Here is a 27,500-nt window from a genome sequence, read left to right as displayed (position 1 = left end):
CCTGGAGACCGTTTCCATTACAGGATACTACTGACTTTACAGTACCTGGACGTCAGAGCGATGTGGTGCGTTACTTCCGTATCATCTGCTCAGAGTTGCTGATAAACTCGCTCGTTGCGTGTTGTCTCGTCAAGCTCATGCTGAATTTTTACATCGGCCACCAAAGACTGAATCTTGACCGACCATGGTGTAGTTTTACAGGCTTGTCATCATGTGGATTAACCTACCGCTGTATTTACTGTCAACTTCCACATCTGTTTTTTGTAAAATGGCGGGTCACAGAGACAACTCTGACCAATCAGTGGTCTGCAGTGTTTACATGTCACGTTTTAGTATTTGGTCCCCCGTCTTGGAACCTCGGTGGAGGTGATACCAAAAAACTAGTACCGGGTACCAGATTCCAGGTCCTTTTTCGTAATGGAAATGCAAAAAGGCAGAGTTGAGTCGAGTCGAACCGAGCCGATACCACGTAGTGGAAACGCGACATTAGTCTTGTAGTCTGCAATGGTATTCATTGATTATTTATTGTTGATTATTTAAATGCATTTATTCGTCGTTGCTTTCAATAGTCCTGTATTTGTGCACTGATTGATTTATGTTTGTCACATTACACTTTGGATGTGGGCTGATGTCTGGGCTGATGTCTGTGGTAAGCTGCAAACGAATTGCCCGTATGGGATAAATAAAGTTTTCTGAATCAGAATCAGAATCTGGATTCGTGATAAGTTTGAAACACATAGTACCGTGTGTGATCTGCATAAAAGAAAATCTGGCAGACTTCTTTGAACACCTCTTGTAATTGTAGAGGCCAAAGGTAACTTGTATTAATCTGGCGATGTCTGAATAAATTTGGTATTGAAATATTTACACAAGCTTTTCTTTTCCTGTTGTGTGTATACATTATTTTGGGTGACTCTTTAGAGAAACGCAAAAAGGCTGAGTCGGTACCACAGTGGAAACGCGGCATTAGAGTAAAATGTAAAAAAAAAAAGGACTAGACTGATAAATTTGTCAGTGAAATATTCTCAGTACCTTTGCCTTTATCTTTTGCAATGGCAAAAAAGCAAAACTCAGGCTCTGGGAACAAATAAACCACCAGTTTCTTAAGATTTACCAAGTATTCTAATATTTCGGCACACCCCTGTATGTGTATATGTGTATATGTGTATATGTGTGTGTTAGATTAGCAGAGGAGGCTTTTTCCTTTCTCTCAGTTGTGTAAGCGGGTGTTGTTGTCCTTGATGGACTTGGCTCCTCATACAAGTCAGCTGGTGTCCACGACTGAGAGGAGGGCAAGGCCGACCCCAGCATCCCCCTCACAGGTGCCTCCCATCCCCCATGAAGGACAAGAGCACCGGCCAGTGAAGCTGAGTGAAGGGGAGAGGCGCTGCAACTGTAGCAACTCCTGCCTACGTGGGTTTATACTCATTTAATTGTTGGCATGCATTCATCGTTCAGCCGCAGAATCAGTTTTACAGGTTTGTCGGAGTGGCATGTCATGTAGGTGCAGATCTTAGAAAAAAACAAACTAGAGAAGTTCCTGTTTATTCTTTTTTCTACTGTAGACAAAGACATTTACTTTGCCAAAAACCAAGACACACCTTGTTTTGTAAGATTCTTTGCTCTTTTTTATACTGTTCATTTGTCTTATGTGGTATCACTTGAGCAAGCAGTGACTAAAAATGGAAAAGCCCCATTTGGTTTTGATTTGAGATAAATACAACATTCGGTTTTTGTGTTTGATCAGAGTTTGGGCTGTGGCCTAGCAACGATTTCTCAGAATTTAAGGTTTACCTTTTTATATACAGGCGGCAGTTCTCTTTCCTCAGATGACAGTTTAATCGTTTAGTTTTGACAGTGTGAGATTATCAAGTGTCATTAGCTCTAACTGTGTGTTTAACACCGGTGACATCAGCTAAACCGCACAGCTGCGTACTTAACTAATCAGAACATATTTATGGACTGGTCATAATATATACATTCACACCACATACAATATACATTCAGAAAATTAGAAACATTTTGTATATATTTGCAGGGTTTCTTCTGTTTCCCAGTTAGGCAGGCAGTATCATTCTCACTGTGAACCACACCTTCAGTTGGATCAGGTATTTCACAAGCAACACAGAAGTTGTAATTATAATATGATTTAAAATAACTATCATATTAACCCATAAAGACCCAATGTTGCTTTTGTGGAAGTTGCCAAATGATCTTTTCGCTATTTTTAACCTTTCTTAAGCGATTTATCACCATTTATTATAAAGTTATCCTCCATATTTTGCATGTTTTTCAGTGAAAATCCGGTGTTTTATCTTTAATTCATTGATCATGTAGATGGATGACATGGTGGTGCTGTGGATTATGGAATTTTTTGTGCCAGTATATTAAAACATTTTTTTTTTTTTTTTTTAGTTTTATTCTCTTTCAAATTCATATTTTTGTTTGAGAAATGAAATGTTTTGTTGTTTCGTCACATTAAACAAACAAAAGGTCACCAAACTATAAGTATAACTAAGTCATTATAGATTATACTATTCTTGATTTATTGCCATATTATGCTCTGTGTGAAGTGAAAATCAGGTATTTTTCTATATTTAATATACTAATTATGTAGAAGTTTATAAAAGCTCAGATTAAATTTGAGGGTTATTATATCCAAAACAGAGAAAACAGGAGGAAAAATATGTTTTTTTGCAAAATATATAATTTACTGAACACGAAATAAGCGTCTCCATCCACTGTCATTGATCCAACTCCATAAGTTTTACTGGTGAATCAATGTTGTAGAAGATGACTGTTTCCATGGTGACTACGAAGCCTCTGAACGTCTAAATGGGTCATATCTGATGACCATGAAAAGATGACAAACTATATTTTACACCAATTATTTCCATGTATTGATAGAATTAGTGGATTAACAGGTATTAATCATTTTAGATCAGTGAATGATTTTGTTTGCCAGTGGATATTTGGATCTTTATGGGCTAAATCAACATGATAACCAGTTTTGCTGTTACTTAATCAAACAAGTACAAATTAAGGGATGTAGCTCAGGGTGTTTTACAGATGTACTCCTTCCTCATCTGTTATTTCCATCCTGCTGATTAAACAGACAGCAACACTTGTTGGAGTTCTTCAAGAAAAGCAAATGATGAGTTTGCCTTTGGCACCCAACTAGAATAATTAAGAGCTTCCTCTCTACACCAGTAAAGAGTTATTTCAATTCTATCACAATACTCCTGCAGCAGTTTAAATATGCAAATGCAGCTAGAAGAGTTAGAGAGTCACAGTTTGGAGTGCTTGTTAGAAAGTGTTTTCCATCAAGAGCTGGAGGTGGCACAAAGTTGGACAGAGATTGAACACCTCTTAATTTTATATTCAACTGTGTTTGGATACTCAGCATAAATAGAAACAATAAAACATATTTTTCAAGGAGAGGCTTCCCAACACGTTCAATGCCACTGTGAGTTTTTTTTTAAAGAAAATATCCACATTTTGATCATTGCATTCACAGCTCCTTACTTAAATGAACTAGAATACTTAGACTTAATAACTATTAAGTTTAAGTATCTTTTATCTAAGTAACTATCTATTATTTGATACTAGACTTAATAACTTAGAATAATAAACTGAGTGAATATCACAACTGCACAACTACATATTTGCACATGAAAAAGCCTACAAAACCAGTTGTTTCCCCTTACTAAACATTGCAATATGAAAGGTGACATTTCAGTTTTGCATTTTTTTTTTTTTTTTTCACGTGTTCATGCACATAAAATACAACAAAGAGTACAGCAAGGCCAGTTGAGGGTTACAGTATTCAACAAAAGATATCCATAAATAATACAATAAAAGGAAAATAAGGGCATCACATTACCATTTCAGCGCCGATGTCTTTGTTTTTGAATCCAATCCATTTGTCCCTTTTTCTATCAACCTCAGCTTTTTTTTAATCTCAAGGTATAAGTCATTTTTTCCATCACCCATATTTCCTGTACTATATCTAACCATTGTTTGTATCTAGGCGGGTCCATAGAGATTTCAGTTTGGATATTTGAATTCTGTCACATATGAGTCTTTGTCCACTCTTATTATCAGTGTTTCCAAATCCATATTTAAGCTTTACCAACCAAATACTTCATCAATCAATCAATCAATCAATCAATCAATCAATCAATCAATCAATCAATCAATCTTTATCTTCATAATCCACTTGTGTCTAGGACCATCTTTTCAGTCACAACCCACCTGTTGAAAAAGCTGGATCTGTAGGGATCCATGTAACATAAATCTGACTAAATGGTCCATCATGCCTGTAAGCGCTTCACATTCTTTTATTTATAGTTAGTTGAGTGTTTGACATGATTGTCCACTGAAACCTTCGTTGCAGACCAGTATCTGAGCTGATGCACTGTGATGCACCTTCAAGTGATCAGATTTTTCTAAAGTGAGTTTACAGTGTTATGTGCACATATTACAAATCTGAATGTGCAGCCTCACAGCAGCTCTGTGATGGGGAAGCATCTGCAGGGATGTATTCATGAATGGGCTTGAGTGTGAGAGACTTGCTGCAGGGTTACTGGGAGTGGTAGTCACCTTGAGCAGAGTGTCATGCCTAAGGAATGTTATCGATGATAGCTATTTTTACATGATAGCCCAGAAGCCAAGAGGAGGAGTTGGAGAAGTCAGTGTCTTTGATGGTCATGGATGGTATTCACACACAAACTTTAGGATTATAATTATTCTGAGATTTTAAAAAGTGCCCTCTGGTGCACACCTATTTCCGAAATGTTTGATCTTTAAGTTGACTTTTGGAGACGCAAACCCCAGACATATTTATTAAGGATGCAGTTTACTGGAAAAACTAAATGTGCAAGATAACTACATTATTTTCAAGAGGATGACAGTAATATCGTTGTAGACTGAGTACTAGGGGTGTGTATTGGCAAGAATCTGGCGATACGATACAAATCACATTATTAGGATCATGATACGATATATCACGATATATCACGATACTGTTAAAAAGGCAATTTTTTTATTAGTTTTGTTTCTTTTTTGAAAGATTATTTCCTGGAAGAATGGAATTACACCAGAAATATGCACAAATACTAAACACATTTTTATTTGATCCCAACAGGATCTAATGCTATATCACAAAATGTTCCTGTGTTAAAACTTATATCTTACTTATATCTTATCTATATATTAAATATCTGCATTTGAATAAATACCTAAAAATGTCGATACAGTATTGTGAAATGAAATATCATGACATATTGCAGAACCAATATTTTCTTACACTGCTACTGAGTACGGATAAGGTGTGTGTCTACATTTAAAAAAAAAAACAAAAAAAAAAAACACTGATATATGACCATGATCAAGATTGATTGTGATTGGTTGGTTATTGTGACTCAGTCAGAGTAGATCACTTTCCATCTCTTATAGATGAATTGGAGGATTTTCCTTTTTATATCAAACAGCAAAAAGTTGTTGCCTTATGCGTCTGAATTTGTTGAACTTGACATTGCGTGTCATTAGGGATGGGAATCGAGAACCGGTTCTTTTTGAGAACCAGATCCCAGGAGCTAGATTCCTTGGAATCGTTTGCCTGCCTGCTTAACGATTCTGCTTATCGATTCCGCCTTCGTTGCGCATGCGCGAGGATGTCATGTGTACGCTGCATTGTTTTGGTCAGAACGTAGCCAATATAGTGCTGAGGCAGAAACGGTCTAAAAAGATGACACCAGGTCCACTTGTAACACTCGCTTCCATGTCTTCAAAAGGGTGGAATCCCTCCAATATACTGAAATATTTGTCCACAGCATGTGACTCATTTACAGGAATGTCACGTATTTGATACACTACTTAGCGACGCTTGTGAATCTAGCTGCAGAGTGAACGCCGGGCCCATTTCCGGTTCCGGTGTGGGCAACAAACATCGTAACCAAATACAAGTTTCCGAAGGTAGGGGAAAGGAAATGAGGTGCACAACAATGGGAGACGGGCTGAGTTGAACTGGCTCCACATAGTAGAAATGCGACAATAGAGGAATTAGTAAAGCATCTTTAGTTTCACTTTCACTGTACACCCCACCCCCCCTTCCCAATCGGGCTTGGCGTCATCTGTTATTATTATTTGTACATACTGTATATGGTATATTTTCTGTGCAGAGATGGAAATATAAAAGACAGTTCATGCAAACACACCCGTTTGTACTCTTTTATTCCCTCACCCAATGAGAATCGATAAGAGAATCGTATTGATTAGCAAAATCGATAATGGAATCGGAATCGTTTAATTCTTAGCAATTCCCATCCCTATGTGTCATGTACATCGCGATGATGATGCTGAACCGTATCTCCACTTGCCCTGATATTTACACCTGTCTCACTCAACCTCCATTATGTACTGTAGGTGGAGTTGACTTTGATTTCTTGTTAAGTGCTACTGATATCTATTTATTTGTCAGTGATGGAATTTAAGTCTAGAGTAAGACAACAGAGGTTTGAGGCATCACCCTGGAACACAGGCTTTGAATGTCAAGCCTGTCTGACTTGGTCAGAAGTTCAGCCATTCCGCATTCTTGACTAAAGGATAAAGCAGCCCTAATCCCCTTTACCAGGTAGCTAGAGTTGGCAGTGGAGCCAGGCATTCCTGCGGCATACCGATTTGGGGAAGTTGCTAGGGTTTGGATGGACAATTTGAACAACAATAGAGTACTCTCATTGAAAGAAAAATAGGGTTTAAGTTCTGTGAGAAAGCCCTGCCACCACAGAGATAGGTACCATGTGGAATGTGACATATTTAGAGTGCTTTTGATTCAGAGGCATTGGCCACTATTAAAAAAAAGTAGGCTGGGTGATTTAGGGCACCCAGAAGTAGGGTGGAGAGCTGGGAAAAGAGAGCGAAAAAACCACAGAGAGGGGGTGTTTGTAGAAGGTAGGGATGTGTGTTCTTGAGCCCATGACAGCCAGGCCATAGTCTGAGCACTCAGCCAAGGCAGACTATAGGAACAGCAGGCTCTACAGCAGCTTACCTGGCCATCAAACTGAGCCAATGACCTGCCAGCCTGGCTTCCAATAGTCTAATGTCAGGGAGCAGGATCAGCCCGACATGAGTGACTTCAGAGACACAGAAGGCAGCGTCTAGCTCCTTTATCTGCCTCCATAATGCTGCCAAAGACTCAGGCCTCTGCAGAGGTGGAGCAGCATTACTGACCTGTCCTGCTGCTCCTCTTAGGCCCAGTGGATTAGCTGTGAAAAGGCCCCTAGAGAAAAACTGTGGGTGAAATACACTGGCCTGTCTTTGTGCTGTCTGTCTGCTGGGCTGGGGAGCACTGACTTTAGCCCTCTGTCAACCAGGCCCGGTGAAACCCCTCAACAAAAGCCATTCATCTGTTGTACTGTATATGCCAAATGGCTGGCATTCCTCTTCACGAGTTGTTTTGTAAGCCGCATCTGTCTGTCTGTCTCCGCAATTACAAGTCTGTTAAGAGAAGAATGGTTTCTGTGCAGCTGGGGTTTTCTGCATTTGCCGAGTAGATCTGATTAACCTTCTGTCAGCACATTACTGACCATTGGCCAGACGTGTTTTTTTAGATTAGGTTTTTGCTTGTACAAGAGCTGCACTATTTGAGGTCACACACTCTGTGTAAGGTTCTTTGTTAGAACACAGTTTTTCTCTAATTGTAATTACACGAATCCGGTTTATCAGCTATTGCATTAGACTTTTCACATTGTATTTGAATGGCTATTAGATGATTGCAATGTGTTTCTTGCATATATATTAGGGATGATACCACTTTATCTTGTGTAATAAGACATCACTTGACACAAATATTTACAGAAGAAAACAATGTTGGTTCAGTTAAGAAACACATCCATAATACATACATATATATATATATATATATATATATATATATATATATATATATATATATATCAATCATTTTACAATACAGTTACATGGAACATTAGGACAAAATGATCAAGAAAAAACATCAAGCCCATCCTTTTTCCAATTTTACACTTCAGTTAAAATAAATGATTGATCATCTGCTAAATAGTTAAGTATTTACTCATTGATTTCCTGATTAATTAATTTTGCCTTTTTGCTTTTAGGACATTTTTTGACATGTTTTAAAGATTTCTAGCAATCTGTTGCTGGAACCCATCTTTGACTCCTGCTGTCTACTTGAATTCATTGTTTTACATTTTTATTATCTTTATTATTATAAGGGCTGGGTATCATGGCCAATTTCCTTAATCGATTCGATTTTGATTCATAAGGTTCTGAATTGATTGATCACGATTCAATTTGATCCGATATCGATTCGATTCAGTATTAATTTATTAATTCAGATTCATGTAGTGATATCAAAGTACAATTTTGAGCTGTAACCTGATTATTTGAGTACCGTAGCCATGCAACACATCAACAATGGTATCAATATTGACAATAAAAGGGAAATAAATATGACATTTCAGTAGTAAATAGTTGAATCTGCTCTTAAATAGTGAATGGGACAGAAACACTTGCATGTTTCTGCAGTGGCTCAGAATGGACGTTTTCATCAACTTTATTTTGTTTTATAGATGGTGGTTTCTAGCGTTAAGGTACATAACTATCACCTATGGTTGAGTGTGGATCCAAGTTAATATTCCTAGAATGACCGGCTTCCACGACCTGCGTTGGAGACCAGACGGTCCCGGCAGCCAGTTACCCTGCACTGCGGGTTCGAGTTTTCCCCACCCTTCCTCCATGTCCCTCCCACACCAGAACCATTGCGAGCTAGATTGAGCCACCCTGTCTGTCTGTAGGGCTCACAAGATGGAGCTGGCCATACCTTGGCGACACCGGGGTCAAGTACTCACCGTCCCACTCTGAAAAATCGATCTCATCCACTATTACTCAATAACGCAAAATAAAAAAAATCTATACAAAATCGATCAAATAGGTTTTTTTACCCAGCCCTAATTATTATTATTATTATTATTATTATTATTATTATTATTATTAACTTGCTTTATAGGTAGATTGTCCTGTGCTCATGAATGAATGAATGAATGATCTCGTGGTCAATAGCAATTCCAATGCTGACTATTGAATCAGTGTATCTGTACACAGGAAAAATTACTGAGCATTTTTTCCAGAGTCAAATGTATTTTCCTCAAAAAGAATAAATTTGACTGTATATTGAGTATATTTGGCTCTGTATTGAGTTTGGAGAGCTCTACCCAAAGAGTAACTTTTACTCTTTTTAGAGAAGGACCAAATGTTATCTGAGTAGTGTAAAATTTTCTTCAATTTGAGTCAGTTTTACTTAGGCAAATTTCCTGTGTAGTAAATATGTGATATGTGATGTGATAATGTCCTAATGTTCTGATAAAGTCCATTTAATCAGGACAGTGTAGTGTGTGTGTGTGCATATGCATATATTTGTGTATGGAGGTTTGTTTACATCTATATTGCGTCCGTGTATTGTTATATTAAGTGTTGGTTATGGGTCTGTCATAGGGGTTGTTTGTGACATATGTGGCCATGGTGTTCATTCAGTGTGTGTTGCTTGTGCCAGAAAGTTTGTATCTGCATTTTGAAACTGTTTTCTTATTTTTGTCTTTCCTATTTGTTCTTATCTGTCTCTCCTTTATGTGAAGCACTTTGTAACATGTTTTAAAAAGTACTACATAAATAAAGCTTTACTTACTTACTTACTTACTACACTGGTCAACAACAAATTTATTGTTTAAGTTTTTTGAGCTGATTTAGGATAATTTTGGTGTGCTGAATCCAAAAATCACATTAATTTTGCTCAATCAGGTCAACTTTCTGAACTATGCTACATATTGGCTTTTTAACATTTTTGCTTACATTTATGGGCATTTTCACATCATATGATACAAATTTTTTTCATATTTCTTGCAATAAACGAGTTCTGAAGATTTTACTTTTGCCAATTTATGATTAATGTTTTTTTTTAATATTACAGGTGAATGAAATGGCTTCGACTAGAAGATCTTGCAAAAATAAGCCTGACGTATTCTGCTACATCTGCGGTGAATACATAATAAATAAGAAATACATCCTGTTAGAAAATGATTTTTTTTCTCTTAAAACCTATTTTGGGTAAGAACTATATAAAAAATCAATTGATAAAGTTACAAAAATGTAATCAATTTTGTGAGAAGATCAAATTTTTCAAAATCAAATTAGCAAAAAAAACCTGACCTGATTGAGAAAAACAGATGTCATTTTTGGATTTAGCGGTGGAAAATTCAGTTGAAAAAATCTAGACAACTTGCAAAAAACATTTTTTTGTAACCCAGTGCTATTAATGGGGGTGAATCAGTTTCAAGTCTAGACTAAGAATGAATGGATCCATTGCTATTGGAAAGTCCCCTTCCTGTTTTCTAAATGTGCTGTAGTTTGGGACATAAACACAGGTTTTCAACTTATCAAAATAATTTAGTTCATTTGTTTTCAGTTGCTATCATTGAATTAAATATCATCATCGGAGGTTGATAGCATTGCTTATAACAATAACATATGAAACACCGACACTGTTTAATAAAAGACAGTAGCGATGCAGCAAAATTTAATGATTATGTGAGTTATTAGTGTATCAGTAAAATTATTTTGCAGTTGACATTATGCTGTTGAAGAGATTAGTCTAGCACAACAAATCACTTCCAGCTGCATGATGGAATTCTGCTTTTTTGATGTCATCCATAGTTGTTCAGGTCTGAAATTATGATTATTGGACACTTCTGCAGTAAACTGGTGTGGTGCCAAAATTGATTTAATTTGCAGGAAGTGTGATGTGGATGTGGTGACAGATAGTGTAATGGTGTGAACACTGAGGTGGTGAGTTTATACGTCTGCTTCACATCCATCATTTTCGACTATTTTAAGCACCAATATTTTGTTTTTCCTTTATGTATAAAAGGCATTTTAGTGGAGTTTACATTTCAACGTTAACCTCATCTGTAGTTATTTTTTTCTTTCATACAGTAGCAAGTAGCTTTACCAAGTACTTTTGCTGCCTAAACAATATTTCAGTTTCGTAGTTTTGTTTTAAAAAAAAAAAGCTAAGGCAATAACAAATAAAAAAAGGAGATGTGTTTCTGTTAGAGGGGTTAATCTTTGGAAGGGCCTAGAACAGGGGTGTCAAACTCATTTTAGTTCAGGGGCCACATACAGACTAATATGTTATAAAATGGGCCGAACCAGTAAAATAATATAAATAATAGGATAAGAACTTATAAATAATGTCAACTCAAAAATTTTCTCTTATGTTTTTGAGTGAAAAAAGTCAAATTCCGTAATGAAAATGTTTACATCTACAGACTGTGCTTGAACATAACATGAACAAATATGAACAACCCGAAAATTCTTTAGAAAAATAAGTGCAATTTTAACAATATTACACCTTAGTTTATCATTTATACATGTGTATCACAGCTTACAGATCACAGTGGATCTACAAATACACAAAACCTGTAGTAAGAGGCAGAATATTGGTACAATTCTACATAATTCTCTTAAGACATTTCAGGTTGTTGACATTTTTTGTACAAGGTTAGTCTGTAAATATAAACATTTTTGTGTAATTTGACCTTTTTTACACCAAAATAAAGAGAGAAATTTGCGGTTTTCTTTATGTATAGGTTATTATGATGGTGTTTTAATGGCCCGACCCACTTTAGATTGAATTGACGTAAAATGATTTTAACACCATTGATTGTTGACATCTTCAGTGTAATTTTTGCATTTCACAAATTCATCCCGGGGGCTGGATTGGACCCTTTTGCGGGCCGGATTTTGCCCCCGAACCGCATGTTTGACACCTGTGGCCTAGAAGATCGATTAAAACAGGCTAAAACAATTAAAACCTTTAAAAAGATGTACAAATGAACTATTATTCAAAAGTGTAGAGCTCAGGATTGACCAAAGAAATTACTTGATTAAAAGACTGGGATCAATAGTGATAATTGAGACAAGGACATGATTTACCTGAATTAAATTAAATATGTATTCACTTCTGTTGTATATTTAGCAATGACTAGATTGAAATTTTGTTTGTTTGTGTGTTTGTTTTCATGTGGAAGCATTGTGTTAAGTGTAAATAGGGTTAGGCAAAATAAGTCTGAACTTCAGCCTAAACCCTTTCGGTCGCTTCATATATGGAACAATGGATATATTATTTTTGTTTGTTGTTTAAAGTAATTAATGACTGAATAAACAACAACTACTACTACTACTACTACTACTACTACTAGAAATAAAGTAATAAAAATTAAAAAAAAAAAAAAAAAAAATCAGTTATTTTTTAGTCATACATTAGGAGTATTTTCTCTGATCTATTAGCATAGCATAGCCAGCTCAAAACTTTTTTTTAAATGTTTTTTTTAATTTTACCGGAAATCAGAATAAATACCATGTCATTTTTGTGTCAGACTGTTGTTCTGGTCGCTGCTGTGTGTTTGTGTAGAGACGAAGAAGACATTTTTCACTAGGTGCTGCAGTAAACATACTCTTTCATTGAAGTTGAGCAGTGCAAATCCATAAATTAGTTTAGTGTGTATCAATAATAAAACTTTAATACATGTAAGATGCTCGCAGTTTGGAAAGGAGAACTGGCAGACAATACAAAGACACACAAACACACACCGTGCCAACACCCACACACAAAAGCACACAAAGCAGTGTGACAGTATTAATTAAAACTTTTTTATTCTATTTTATTGTGTCATGTGGAATGTTTTCATGCTGTTCATCAAAGCCCCAGCTCTGTCTTCTTGATATATGAAGGACAGCTGAATTATGTCTTTATTAATTGCCTTTGAAAGGGGGATATGGAGTGTTGGCGCTGTAGTACTTGTCCCTCAGTTGTTGTCCTTTTTACATCCAAACACACACACACACACACACACACACACTGTGGCATATGGGTGCTTCTATGAAACTGGTCCCTAAAAACAGAAGATGGGCGCTAAAAATTCAAACCAGATGTAGACTAATGTTATGAAGCAGGTTTGGAAGCACTTTGGGTCTATTTTAAAAAATAAACACTTACCAAGATAAAACAGAAACAATTTTGTAGATAAAACACATTTTTATATCATTTTACATTATATTTAATACAAAAATCTGCATGTACCACGGTCAAACGGACACAAAAATTACACACTGCTATTTTTTTGAAGACCTTTTTATTCTCTCACTGGTACATTTTGGGAATTGAACTAATTATGCAAAGCAGAGTGTTTCAAAAAAACTATTTATTTGTGTTTAAATGGGCATGTTCTGCATGTAAAACAGGTGAACATGACAGGTTTCTACAATGAACTCACCGTCTTTTTCTTTAAGGTTTGTTTTCCCAATACCTACACTATTACACAAGGCACATCCACAGACAACTCAGTGACATCTGAGTTTTCTCCTGAAATTATGTCTAGTCAGTATTCCAGTGATGTGCAGATGATTCTGCATGCAGTGATTACCCTGACGTAACCAGGGTAAAAAGGACACGAAAATTACGCACTGCTATTTTTTAAAATATCTCTTTATTCTCTCATGGTTACATTTTGGGAATTGAATTAATTATGCAAGGCAGAGTGTTTCACAAAAATGACCACCGTTGCAAAATCATTTGCGATTTATTTGTGTTTAAATGGGCAGGTTCTGCATGTAACACAAGTGGACACGATGGGTTACATACAAAGCCTGGAATGAGAGTGAGATTCATGAAAAGCCTGCATGTCTGGATTAGAAAAACCACCAGGATCGACAAACTTAACACAGTGTCTTTAGTTATGGAGCTATATAAGACCATTTACAGACATGTTTTCCAGGTAAAATGCACTGACACCTAGGTAGCTTTTCCTGTCCCAATTTTGGCCCCTAATATTTTATTAAAAATTCATTCATTTTGGGATAGCTCAGAGCAAGAGTATGATTGTTCCACATTTATCTGAGGTCATCATTAGGTACATCCTGGGGGGAAATATGTCTAAATTTCTCTTTTATTATTGGATCTAAAAAGCTGGGAAAATGCCAGATACCAAAATGAACCCAGTTTCATAGAAGCACCCATATCCTCCTGAGACCCAGTGAGTAAACATTTTTGTCATTTTATATTAAATAACTGCCTTAATTGGAAACAGCATGATGCAACAGTTCTGTCAGATACATTTTTTTTATACAGGGTGTATAAAAAAAAAAAACATACATTTTGAAAAATTACCCCCAGTTCCGCATTTGATAATAGGGGTTAACCCTAACCCTCACCCTAACTTGGCCTGTCCTCAGTGACATTTTCAGGCCTAAACAAGTTGAATTAGCTTTGAAAAGCAGGAACAGCTGCCATGGGTAAAGAAATTGACATGGTGGCCAAAGTGTTCATGCTGTAACCTGGTAATTTTGTGGAAAACAAGACTGATGTCCATTATCCCCTCCCATGACCTTTGATTGGATTTAAATCCCACTGCTACTTTACGCAAACCAGTTTAAACTCGGACTGCGCAATTTGCCCCTGCTCACTCATGCATGAAAACCTGGGTCGGTAAATTTGGACAAATATCCACCAATCCCCTACCTACCAACGTCCATAAAAGAAAATTCCGAAAATTTTCAAATGCAGAACTGGGGGTAATTTTTCAAAATGTCCAGTTTTTTTTTTGATACATCACCTTTTCAGTGGACTTTTTTTTTCTTTTTTTAAGTAAAAGCTGTGAAACTCTTGTCCACTACATCGGACAAAAATGCTTTACTGGGTCTCAGGGGGATATTTTGACAGCCAGAGTCCTGTCACTTCCACAGCCTCTGTTTGAAGGTCAGGTAAAACTTGACAGACTAAAGTAATACCTCAAGAGCTCACATTTTGGCCCGGTGTCATTTCACATCTGCTCTATCGCTTTCACACAGTCACACCAGTTTTGCCCTAGTGTCACTGTGCGCTCGTGCCCTAAAAAAGTACTTGTGCATTTGTCATCGTGTCATCCTGTCCCACACGGAGCGCTCTGTTCCCACACGGTTAAAGAAATGCTGCCCAGAGGTCGGTTGCCCATTCCCAACAGCTCACCGTTTCAGTGGCTGGAAATCCCCTGCGCACAAAGAGGCCAGATATGATACCACAGCACTGCAGGCGAGGGAGGGAACTAGGGACAGTATTGATACGGCAAGCACTTTTGTCTGGGAAAATCCTTAAGGGAATGCAACCAATTGTTGTTAATTGTATGGGCCCGCATTCTATCCAAAGTACTGCTGGTATGTGTTACTTGGTTTGAATTGGAGAGACAAGTATACTTTCTGGTGATCAGTACTTGTGTTTTGTATTTGGGAGGCATTTTGGTTTGTGGATTGCACTTTGTTTTCCTGTCATGGGTCATATCACTCATCTGAAGTTCACATGGAGCGGAATAACACGTTCAAGTTCCTCGGCGATCGCCTCTTCGATGGTGCACCTTCACTCGTAGATAAATAGAATGTGACCTCAAGCGTTTGTGCATTCACAAACCGAACGTGTATGGGAGGCAACATATTGATACCTTTTTAACACTTCCTACGAAAATTCCCCTCAGTATTGTCCTGTGGTGTAACTCTGTATTGTCCTCTTTTGTATTGTCCTAAACGAGAATCGCACTTTTATTGTGTCTTTCAAATACTGGTTTATAGAAGGAAGTACGATGGCTGAGAGCGGTCAGTGGTCTTTAAAAAAAATGCAGAAATTGAGGAAACATTTTTTTCATTAAACACATGCAGCAATGAAAACATAGAAATACAAAGAAATAATGCCAGTATATTAATTATATATTAATTATTAAAAGAATTAATTGTTTTTGCTTTCAAGTAGTGATGTCCTGATCTAGATTTTTTTGCTTCCGATGCGATCCAGTTTTTTGGGATTAATTTTGCAGATACTGATCCAATACTGATCCAATATGGACTTTTTACAATGAAATTTTGAGTTAAATTTGGAGTCATTATTTATAGATTATTATGCTGTTATTATCTCCGCCAGGAGGTATTGTGATCACTTTGCTTTGTGTGTTTGCATGTTTGTTTGTTTGTTAGCAAGATAACTCAAAAAGTTATGGATGGATTTTCATGAAATTTTCAGGAAATGTTGATACTGGCACAAGGAACAAATCATTACATTTTGGTGGTGATCGGGGGGGGGGGCAGATCTGTCTTGGTGGAGGACTGCGCTCTTCGAGTGCTTTTCTTGTTTTACTTGAGATCACAATTGGGCTGAATGTGGAACCTGAACTAAAACAAGTATGACACCTTTGACTCTTAATAACTTTAGGATCATTTTTGCACTTTCCAAATTCACACTGTAGGACAAATTAGAACCTTATATTTTACACTGCTGTAGCTGGTCTACGGGCAGGCCCGTCCAGGTATTAAATAGGGGTGCGTTCGATGCTGTGCGATAGTGATTTGAAGTGGGTTACTTAGGGGTTGGTTATAGACGCTTTACTAGTTCTTCTAAGACTCCCACTGTTGTGCAGCTTTTCCCTACCTCCGGAAACTTTAATTTTAGGGGGTGTACCACACTTTGGGAACCCCTGGGATGCAATGAATAGAATGCACTGCAAAAACAGTCCTACTAGAAATACTTCAAATATTCTTAAATTTGATCAAGTTTCCTTCGTTTCGAGCAAAAATATCTGTCAAAGGGACAAGCAAGATTTGCAGAGGTAGAATTCTTAAAACTAGCATATGAATCTAACCACTTCAAGCTTGAAACTAGAAATATTGGCTTAGTACACGCAAATAAACACTCCTATGTAAGAAATATTGGCTTAAAAGGAATGTATTGTTTTCTTGATTATGCTGCTTAAAATAATGTTTTACTTACTTTAAGAATTTCTAGTATTAATTCTAGTAGAGCTGTTTTATAGTGTGCACCTGGCTGAATTCTGACACTCAATCAGTGAATGAAAATAGACTAATAGAAACTTTAGTGCCCTGTCATAAATTTTTTGTATTCATTAATGTATTTTTCCCAAAAAATTTCAAGTACCCCCTGGGCTTCTTCCAAGTACCCCTGGGGGTATGCGTACCCACTTGGGGAACCCCTGGGATACAATAAATAGAATGCACTGCAAAAACAGTCCTAATAGAAATACTTCAAATATTCTTAAATTTGATCAAGTTTCCTTTGTTTTGAGCAAAAATATCTGTCAAAGGGACAAGCAAGATTTGTAAAGTTAGAATTCTTAAAACTAGTACCCCCTGGGCTTCTTTCAAGTACCCCTGGGGGTACGCGTACCCCACTTTGGGAACTCCTGCCGTAATGGAAACAGTTCGATGTATATCAGCAACAGTCGACGTTAAGGGGTTAAAACAGAATCTGAACAGAAGTAGCACAGATGACAGTGCAGTGTTTAGAATTACCTGACCTCTACCTGACTTCCTATTGAGTTTCTGCCAGTTGTGTCAGTAGTGCAACAAAACATTTACACGACCGTCTGAGCTACTTCTAGCACATTTCTCATATTTGCTTGTGTTGCTTACGTTGCAGTGCACTGATCTGTTATGAGTTCTCACAGTAAACTAAACGGGTGGCAGTGGGATGAGTGTGTGTGTGTGTGTGTGTGTGCGTGTGTGTGTGTGTGTGTGTGTGTGTGGGCGGGGGGGGGGGGGGGGTATTTGGTGAAGAGAGGATGCGTGCTGTTCAGTCCTGGTGGTCCTCAAGGGTACGCATTTTCATCGTTTCGCTTGACATTCAACACCATTTGATCATGTGTCAATTTACGCCAAGACCTCCGGTTTACATACCCGTAATGGCTAACCCTAACCGCTAACCCTAACCCTAACTTCGAATTGCGTAGTATTTGACGTGACGTGAACATACACATGGAAAGCTTATAATGCGAACAGATAGCACGCCAATTAAAAGTGGCGTGTATATTTACGCAATTCATGATATCACGTTGAAAAAAGTAACACATTTTTTAAAGTAAATTTTATGTGCAAAATATAAACTGAATGTTCCCTCTTTTACTGATAAGAAAAATACATAAATGGGTCATTAATTAAAGAAATAACCTTTCATTAACAAAAAATAATTACTTAGCTACTAAAATAAACTCACTTTGAGTAATATAAAATAGAAATATGAATGAATTCTTCAAACCAGCTTTTAAATCTAACCACTTTAAGCTTGAAACTAGAAAAAAAGCCCAATTTTATAGAAATATTGGCTTAGTACACGCAAATAAACACGGCTATTTAAGAAATGTTTGCTTAAAATGAATGTTTTGTTTTCTTGATAATGCGGCTTAAAATCATTTTTTACTAGTATTTATTCTAGTAGAGCTGTTTTTATAGTGTGCACCTGACTGAATTTTGACACTCAATCAGTGAATGAAAATAGACTAATAAAAACTTTTGTGCCATTTCATACATTTGTTATATTCAGTGATGTATTTTCCTTAAAAAATTTCAAGTACCCCCTAGGCTTCTTTGAAGTACCCCGGGGGTACACGTACCCCACTTTGGGAACTCCTGGGATACAATAAATAGAATGCACTGCAAAAACAGCCCTTCTAGAAATAAGTCAAATATTCTTAAATTGGATCAAGTTTACTTCGTTTTGAGAAAAAATATCTGTCAAAGGGACAAGCAAGATTTGCAAAGTTAGAATTCTTAAAACTAGCATATAAATCTAACCACTTAAAGCTTGAAACTAGAAAAACAAGCACTATTTTGTAGAAGTTGTTGTATTAATTCTAGTAGAGCTGTTTTTATTGTGTGCACCTGACTGAATTTTAACTCTCAATCCGTGAATGAAAATAGACCAATAACAAAGGTAGTGCCTTTTCATACATTTTTTTTTTTGTTTGTTTCATACATTTATTATATTCCTTAATGTGTTTTCCCCCCGGGCTTCTTCCAGCTACCCCTGGGGGTACACATACCCCACTTTGGGAACCCCTGCCGCAATGGAAACCGTTTGATGCAAATTAGCAACAGTCGGCGTTAAGGGGTTAAAACAGAATCCGAACAGAAGTAGCACAGATGACAGTGCAGTGTTTAGAATTACCTGACCTCTACCTGACTTCCTATTGAGTTTCTGCCAGTTGTGTCAGTAGTGCAACAAAACATTTACACGACCGTCTGAGCTACTTCTAGCACATTTCTCATATTTGTTTGTGTTGCTTACGTTGCAGTGCACTGATCTGTTATGAGTTCCCACAGTAAACTAAACGGGTGGTAGTGGGATGAGTGTGTGTGTGTATGGGGAGGTGGGGGTATTTGGTGAAGAGAGGACGCGTGCTGTTCAGTCCCGGTGGTCCTCAAGAGAAAGACAAGGTGCATTCCTAGTTAGTCAGTGCACTGTAATAGAGGGTCAGATAGAAACCAGAGAGGCAGAGTCCACACACATATCCATGATGCGGCCACAGAGACCATGTGTTCCCCTGGGCGGTATAATGAAGCGCTCAGTAGGACGACGTGATTTGAATGCGCTTCAGACGGAAAAGGGGGAGAGATGTACAGCCCCATATGCATCTACTCACCACATCATATTTCCAGAGCCATGAATGAGGCCCTCACACAGACAGCCCCCACTGCCGTCAGACAGTCAGAGCCAAAACCTTTCACAACATGTCTTCTACACAATGCAGTGAAAAACTTTTTCTCGGGTTTGCACCGAGCAGAACCCTTGGAGAGGACGGGGTCTGTCTTCAGGCTGCGAGAGCTCAGACAACTTCAGAGAGAAAGAGAAAGAGATGGGTTCCTTTTCTCAGAAATCTGGAGAGAGCAATGTTATATTATTCTGTCCTTCATGTGGTCTCAAGCTCTTTTTTACTCTTTTTTTATACCATGTTTGCAAAATTGCCTTCTGCAAAACCCGATCTGACGTTTGTTTTTTCGTCTGTTGCTTTGTTTTGACGTGCATTCACATGGTCCGATAATGACGGAGATTTGGAACTTTCATCAAATTGGTTGAAACAAACTGGAATGAACAGCTCCAATTGTGTGAACATGATGGCTACATGCGTACAGACCTTAAAAAAATAAAGAGAATGAGAATGGTGCGCTGTGAACCGGAGGCCAAACGGGCCAGCTACCAGATGAATTGTGCCCAGTTTCTCTGATTGCAATTAAGCTGACGCTGTGGCTGCGAGCCAAAGAACTCATAAAACAAAACGTCGTTCTTCAGACCACCGCAAGTACAGACTTTGTAATTGTGCTGGAGTTTTTCTTTCATTAAATTAAAACCATATCAAAGATTTCAGAACTTGATAAAAGGCAGTTGTTTTTTTTTTTTTTTTTTACATCTAATGATCACATTTTCATACCAGATGAAATGACTGTTTCACCCTGAAACTCTGTTCTTGTGTCCATAATGGGATTTTTGTAATTGAATATAAACTGAACACAAACTAGGGCTGCAAAGACTCAATGACCGTCATTTATGAAACTGACAGTTCGGCCATTTCCACACAAATGTTAGCATTTATCCAGGTGATTGTGATCGAAGAATATAATCAAATACCAGGACAGGGCTCTGTTTGTAGGGACACGTTTGGAGTCGGCGTGGACATGTGGTGCAGCAGAGTAAATGTGGTTAATACACATGCAGGGGCAACTTCAGTGGATGCACCTTACCTGTACTATGTGTACCTAATAAAGTGGCCATGACATGCTGCTCAGACTGATCTCATGAAATTACGTTGTATGTGATGCCAGTTAATTGGATTTGGCATCCTATACGTAAGCATTTTCATCCTTTCACGTGTTATGTAACGCCATTTGATGGCGTGTCAATGCGCTAGCCGCTAATCCTAATCTTAACCCTAACCCCCTAACCCTAAACCTAACCCCTAACCCTAACTGCTAATCGCTAACCCTAACCTCTAATCCAAACCCTAGCCGCTGATCGCACCAGCCGCTAATCACACTAATGGCATGTTATTTTACATGGCATAAATTTACACACTGAAAGCCTGTAATGCGTCCAGATAACACGACAATTAAAAGTGGTGTGTTATCTGTACGCAATTCATGATATGGCGTTATGCTGCTGCTGTAGCTCATTTGTTTCAGGGTTATGTTGTGTTTTCAGACATGCTCTTTCACATACCTTGGTTGGAGGCCATGATTATTTGACTTTCTGTTACCTTTTCATGAGCTCCAACCAGTCTGATCACTTTCCGCTGACCTCTGGAATCAACAAGACATTTTCACCCAGAAAACTGCTGCTCGCTGGATGTTTTCTCTTTTTCTGATCACTCCGTAAATCCTAGAGAGGGTTGTTCATGGAGAGCTCATGATCTCATGAAATTATATTGTATTTGATTCCAGTGATGCCAGTTAATTGGATTTGGCATGCTATACATAAGCATTTTCATCCTCTCACGTGTTATGTAATGCCTTTTGATGGTGTGTGTATGCGCTAGCCACTAATCCTAACCCTAACCCCCTAACCCTAAACCTAACCTCTAACCCTAACTGCTAATCGCTAACCCTAACCTCTAATCCTAGCCCTAACCACTAATCACGCCAGCCGCTAATCACGCTAATGGCGTGTTATTTTACGCAGCGTAAATTTACACGCTGAAAGCTTATAATGTGTACAGATAACACGACAATTACAAGTGGTGTGTTATCTGTACGCAATTCATGATATGGCGTTGTGCTGCTGCTGTAGCTCATTTATTTCAGGGTTCAATGTGTTGTGTTTTCAGACATGCTCTTTCACATACCTTGGTTGGAGGTCATGGTTATTTGAGTTCCTGTTACCTTTTCGTGAGCTCCAACCAGTCTGATCACTTTCCGCTGACCTCTGGAATCAACAAGACATTTTCACCCAGAAAACTGCCGCTCGCTGGATGTTTTCTCTTTTTCTGATCACTCCGTAAATCCTAGAGAGGGTTTTTCACGGAGAGCTCAAAATATCATCAGTCTGTGAAATATTCAGACCAGCCCATTTGACACTTATGGGGTCTATTATTTGGTGGCACCTATTATCAAAGATTTTGCTATATAGTGCTGCCGTCACATGCTCCGTGATTAAACAGTGATTTTAAAGTACAATGTATTTAGTGCACACTACAATACAGTATAGTAATACAGTTTAAAGGTCATTGTCTATTAAAGGCTGTATGCACAGGGCAGATATTCTGCTTATCAGTGTTTGTATAAATTAAATAAGTGTTCCATTAAAGCTTCAGCAAGATGCTATAAGATACATTATGCGATACACTGCTGCTGATAAAGTTGGAATAATTTGGCTTTTAGTCACATTCTTCTTTTTATTCACATTTATACACATCAGTAGGTGTATTGAAGACATACTGTGTCCCAGTTACTCTTTATCTGTCAAGAATAAATCACATTGTCACAATCATTTCACAAGAACAGGTGAAACATTGTTTTTTCCAACTTTATGGGCAAATGTTTATGACCTAGAAAGCAGGTGAACTGGTGTGCCTAATAAAGTGGCCAGTTAATGTTATCCTCTGCAACAGCAGGTTTTTCATATATTGTGGATGTTGAGATTAGACCCCAACCGATATGGGATTTTTGGGGCCGATACCGATATTGGGGGCTAAAAAAAAAAAAAAAAAAAAAGCTGATATCATATATATTGGCTGATATCTGATATTGGCCGATAACTGAGAATTCGGCCAATATTTGAAATAAGGGGGGTCCATGATTTTCAGAGCGGGGGGGATAGCTGTCCATGACTTCTTTTTTTTTTGGGGGGGGGGGGGGGGGGGGGGGGGCATGATTGTTGGAGTGAAAGTGACAGTTAACCTGACCTGCTTTACTATTCCTGTAACTCGCGGCAAAAAAGTTAATACATCGGTTACATATTGACCGATGCTGATTAATCGATGATACGCCATAATCAGCCTGATGGCTCTAATTAAGATACATTCATGAATCACTTGTGAACCTTGTCAGATGATGATTTCTTCTACAATATCTTGATCAGTGAGTGCTGATGTCACCAGTTTGTTTTTTTTTTATGCAATGTAAAACATCCGTTCAGGTGCTTAGGACTGTCTGCAGTATTTTTCCATATTTTTTTCCATCATTTTTATTATTATACCTTATCTCTACCATATCTTATTACACCTTATCTCCTTATTATATTCTATCTGTTAAAGTTAAAGTAGATAATGAATAAACAGTATTTTAAAAGCAAAAAAACTAGAAGAAATCCTCTAGGGACTAACAGTGAGCGTTGCATCTGGGAAAAGTCATTTAGTTAGCTTTGATGTTCTCCACATTGATTTTTCATTAATTTTTTGGCTTAGCTGTTGGCTTCACTGCTGCATCTAAGCCTTTTAATGGTTGGGAAAACCCTGATCATACATGACACTGAGTAATGAAACATCATTCCTTAATAGGTTTATTTCTCGCCAACAGATATTTTGAGGATAATGCAAATATTGCTAATGTTTTGTGTGCACTTCCCTTTATTTTGTTTACTCTCCCCAGGCCAAGATTTTAGGGGAATTTTCAGTCACTAAGCCTATTTAAAGCTGTCATATGTGGGCAAGTACAGCCTGTTTTTAGACAGCATGTGTGTCCATTGTTGTTGCTGCTGCAAAGTGAGGCACTGTTGTCTGTGGTCTAATTTGGTCAAAGTCGGCTAATCTCAGAAGGGTTGGATACCAGCTGCTGGAGTTAGCCGAGGTCTCAGTCTGGGGAAATATATCTGAAACAATCTGCAAAGAAGATTGAATTGATACCTTCAGCTCTAGGCTGTCCTCTGGTCTGCTGTCTTTCTCTTTTCATTGTATTGTTTGGGGTTGGTTTTATGAAGACAGACCAGGACTAAAGCTTCAGTGTGATTTACAGTCAAACTTCAGGTATGGAGAGAAATTTGTTTCTTTATTCACCAATCAAAAAGAATGTATTTGCAATTAAAAAGAATAGATTTGTAACCAAAAACAAGATCATTTTGCTTATAAACCAGTCCTCATTGCTTGCGAGTTAAAAACTTTTGCTTGAGGCTTCAAAAGTTTTGATTGAAAATTTAACAGCACTTAAAGCTATACCGTATGATGTGGCATTTTTACACTTTTCTTTTGTCATCTTAAAATGCTCCTAATAAGCGTGTGTCAAACTAAAATGTAAAAGAAATCCACCAGGTATTGAAACTCAAAAATGTTTAATTCTCATATATTTCTGATAAAATTCTGACCAATCATTTTATTCGGTCCCAATGAAATTAATTGGCCGAACCTGGCTGAGCCTCCTGTCAATCATCCATTACTACCGTCCAGCATCAGATCCATTATCGCTGTCTCCGCATCCGATATGTGTACCTCTGAATCTGACACTTCACTGGCGCTGCTCCTCCTGACACTGACCACAGTCTAGAACTCAAATGCACATGAAGGGAAAAAACGGATTTATTAACAGAAACAACAACTAAGGAGAACAAACAGGAGTCCGATGAATGAAGGATGGAGATAAAAGTCTGGAAGTCTGGTGTACTGGACTAAACAGGTCTGCACAAAGGTCAGCTTTTATGACCATAGGAGTCACACAGGTACATGTACATGGTGTCACACGATGTAGGATGATAAATGTATGGACTATGAAACCTCAAATGTCCACGGAAAATTTGCGGAGGCCACGCGTTCACAGTGCGCGCACCCGTCGCCTGGGCACCTCATCTCTGTGGTGCAGTGAAGACACTGACCCAGCGCTACACAGACCAGAAACTTAAATTCAGGGTCTACTGATGAAACAGGGGTCGCGGGCCCACAGCAGGTGGATGATGTATCTGATTACTGAGGGAGGGGTCCACAGACACGCCGAAGCGGACCGGACCTCCACCTCTGCTTCCTCCGTGCGCATCAGGTGAGAGGAGGAGAAAGGAGGGGAGCATCAGAGCTCAGGCAGAGGGAAGTGGGCGGGGCTTTGGAGGGAGGCGGGTTGTTGATGTTCAAACTTTTACTAAGTGCTGTGAGAAATGCCACATCGGTAGGTATAGCTTTAATGGGCAGGGCCTACGCCGATGGATGAGAGAAGAGTTTCTATTGGTGGGTTTGACCTGACTCCAGCGCCGGCTACAGCTTCCGCCTTAAACCCACTTCTCCGTTGTGTCATGTTACTGGGAGGTCAGTTGATAGTCTGCTGCTCTTTGAAATTGAAATGTGTCCCATAAGTAACGGATTACACGAGATATCGTCGGCTACAGCCTGTACATTCACAGCCTGAGCGGACTATCAACTGACCTCCCAGTAACATAACACAACGGAGAAGTGGGTTTAAGGCGGAAGCTGAAGCAGGCACTGGAGCCAGGTCAAACCCACCAATAGAAACTCTTCTCTCATCCATCGGCGTAGGCCCCGCCCATTAAGTGCAGATAAATTCGCAAGCAAAACTTTTGAAGTTGCAAACAAAGAGGAGTGATGTTCAAGCAAAACCTTTGAAATCTCAAGCAAAAGTTTTTAACTCACAAGCAATGAGGACTGGTTTATAAGCAAAATGATCTTTTTTTTTTTTTATTGTCACTTACTGTCTTTTGCTCTCAAATCTCTTTTTTGGTTGCAAATCCATTCTTTTTAATTGCAAATCCATTCTTTTTGATTGATGAATGAAGACACAAATTTCTCTCCATATTCAGGTAGAACAGCGTTTAGTTCTTGACATCTTAAAGGAGGGATTTTTTTTTTTTTTAACCCTTAGGGGTCCACGGTCACGGCCCTGTGACTGAATCACATGGCAGTTTCAACATGTCGTAGCTTCAGAAGTCGGTCACATAGACCCCTGGGGAGAACTGCATTTGAAAGTGCGGACTTGAAATCACTCTCCCACTTTTTATTTGCTGTTGATAGAGCAAATACAACCAGAGATATGACAGTTTGAAACCGGAGCAAACAAACATGAATAAAAGTATGAAAATGAGGTTGGGTGGGCGTTATATTTCTGACCGTATCTTCGTCATTTTTTGTCCCTTTTCAAAACAGAAAAAAACTGGCTGAAACTGCAGATTCTAATCCACAGACTGCATTAACATTACAGTTAAAGGTGAGGATGACCCCCACCTGAACCAGATGTGGAAACCAGGAGGACCAGGGGGTGGGTGAGAAAACCAGACAAAATGCCTATGTAAAGATACGCTTTTATGTCAAATATTTGAGTGTAGTTTTAATTTATTACAATTTTAATTTTATATACCTAATATTTGGAACCAATATTCACTTTTAAAGTTTTTGAAAAGGTTCGTTAAGCATCTTTGTGTTATTTATGCAACACATTATATAAATTTTTCAAGTAGTATTTTATATATTTTGTGTGGGTTTTTTTGTCTTTTTGTGTTGCTATAGTAGGTTAAAGTGAAAAAAATAATAGGCAGATGATATAAATAAAGTTGTGCTGAAAAAAAAAAAGATACCAAACATGGGTATAGTAAACATTTATTTATATTGTATATAAGGCAAAATCAAAAGTACTCAACAACGGCCAAAATAGACTCAGACCCCTAATGGTTAAGCCGCGGAGCGAAACATAGACATCTAATAACAATCTTAAACACCTTTCGAAAACCATTTCCTGGTCGTCCGTCAGTTTCTTCACAGAGGGTTCTCTCCTCATTTCTACTAAAATGAGTGAAACCATTACCTCCACTTAGTCACTGCTGGTATTAGCTATTTGTTGCTGGTATTATTTGTGCTGTTGTTATTTATTTATTATGTTTTGTTCATGTTTTCCTTTCTTATATCTCTCATTTAATAGGTCTTATTTATTTTATTTCATCATAATTTATTCCTTTTTTCCCCGCCCAGTTTACTCAGTTCTGGTTCTAGTTATATGTACCTCCACCAAGTGTAACAGCAGAGGTTATATTTTCATCGGTGTTTGTCTGCCTGTTTGACTGTTAGCAAGATAACTCAAAAAGTTATGGACGGATTTTGATGAAATTTTCAGGAAATGTTGATACTGGCATAAGGAACAAATGATTAAATTTTGGTGGTGATGGGGATGGGGGTGGGGTGGTGGGGGGACTGATCTGCCTTGGCGGAGGTCTGTGCTCACCGAGTGCTGTTCTAGTTACCATTATAATTATCACCATGGTTGTTATTGTTGATATTTTCTTTTGAGGGTCTTCGCCATCTTCTTCTTCCTTTTTCTACCCCCTTCACTCTTTCCTTCTCCTCACCCCTGTTCCTTCATGTCAGGTCCAGCATTGAAATGTGGTTCAATGAAACTCAAAATCAAGACAGTAGAAAATCAAGGGGAGCGTCATATACTTTATGAAGTTTCCTTTGGCAAAGCAAATTTGTTCAGCACCAAAAGGCAGATAGACTACCATTCTGCTGTTCTGATGCTGGTCAAGACAGGTTTTTAAAAAAAATTAAAAACATAAATTTACTTAGAGGTCTTATTTATGTCTTTGTGCATAAGAAATCAATAAAAGTGAATCCCCAAAGGAACTTTGTGTCGGTAAATGCAAGTTATGCAAATTTACAGGATTTCAGTTCTGTTGCAACATGTTGATG

Source organism: Sphaeramia orbicularis, chromosome 6 (genome assembly GCF_902148855.1).
Source record: "Sphaeramia orbicularis chromosome 6, fSphaOr1.1, whole genome shotgun sequence".
NCBI lineage: Eukaryota > Metazoa > Chordata > Actinopteri > Kurtiformes > Apogonidae > Sphaeramia > Sphaeramia orbicularis.
Note: the sequence above shows the minus strand (reverse complement) of the source record.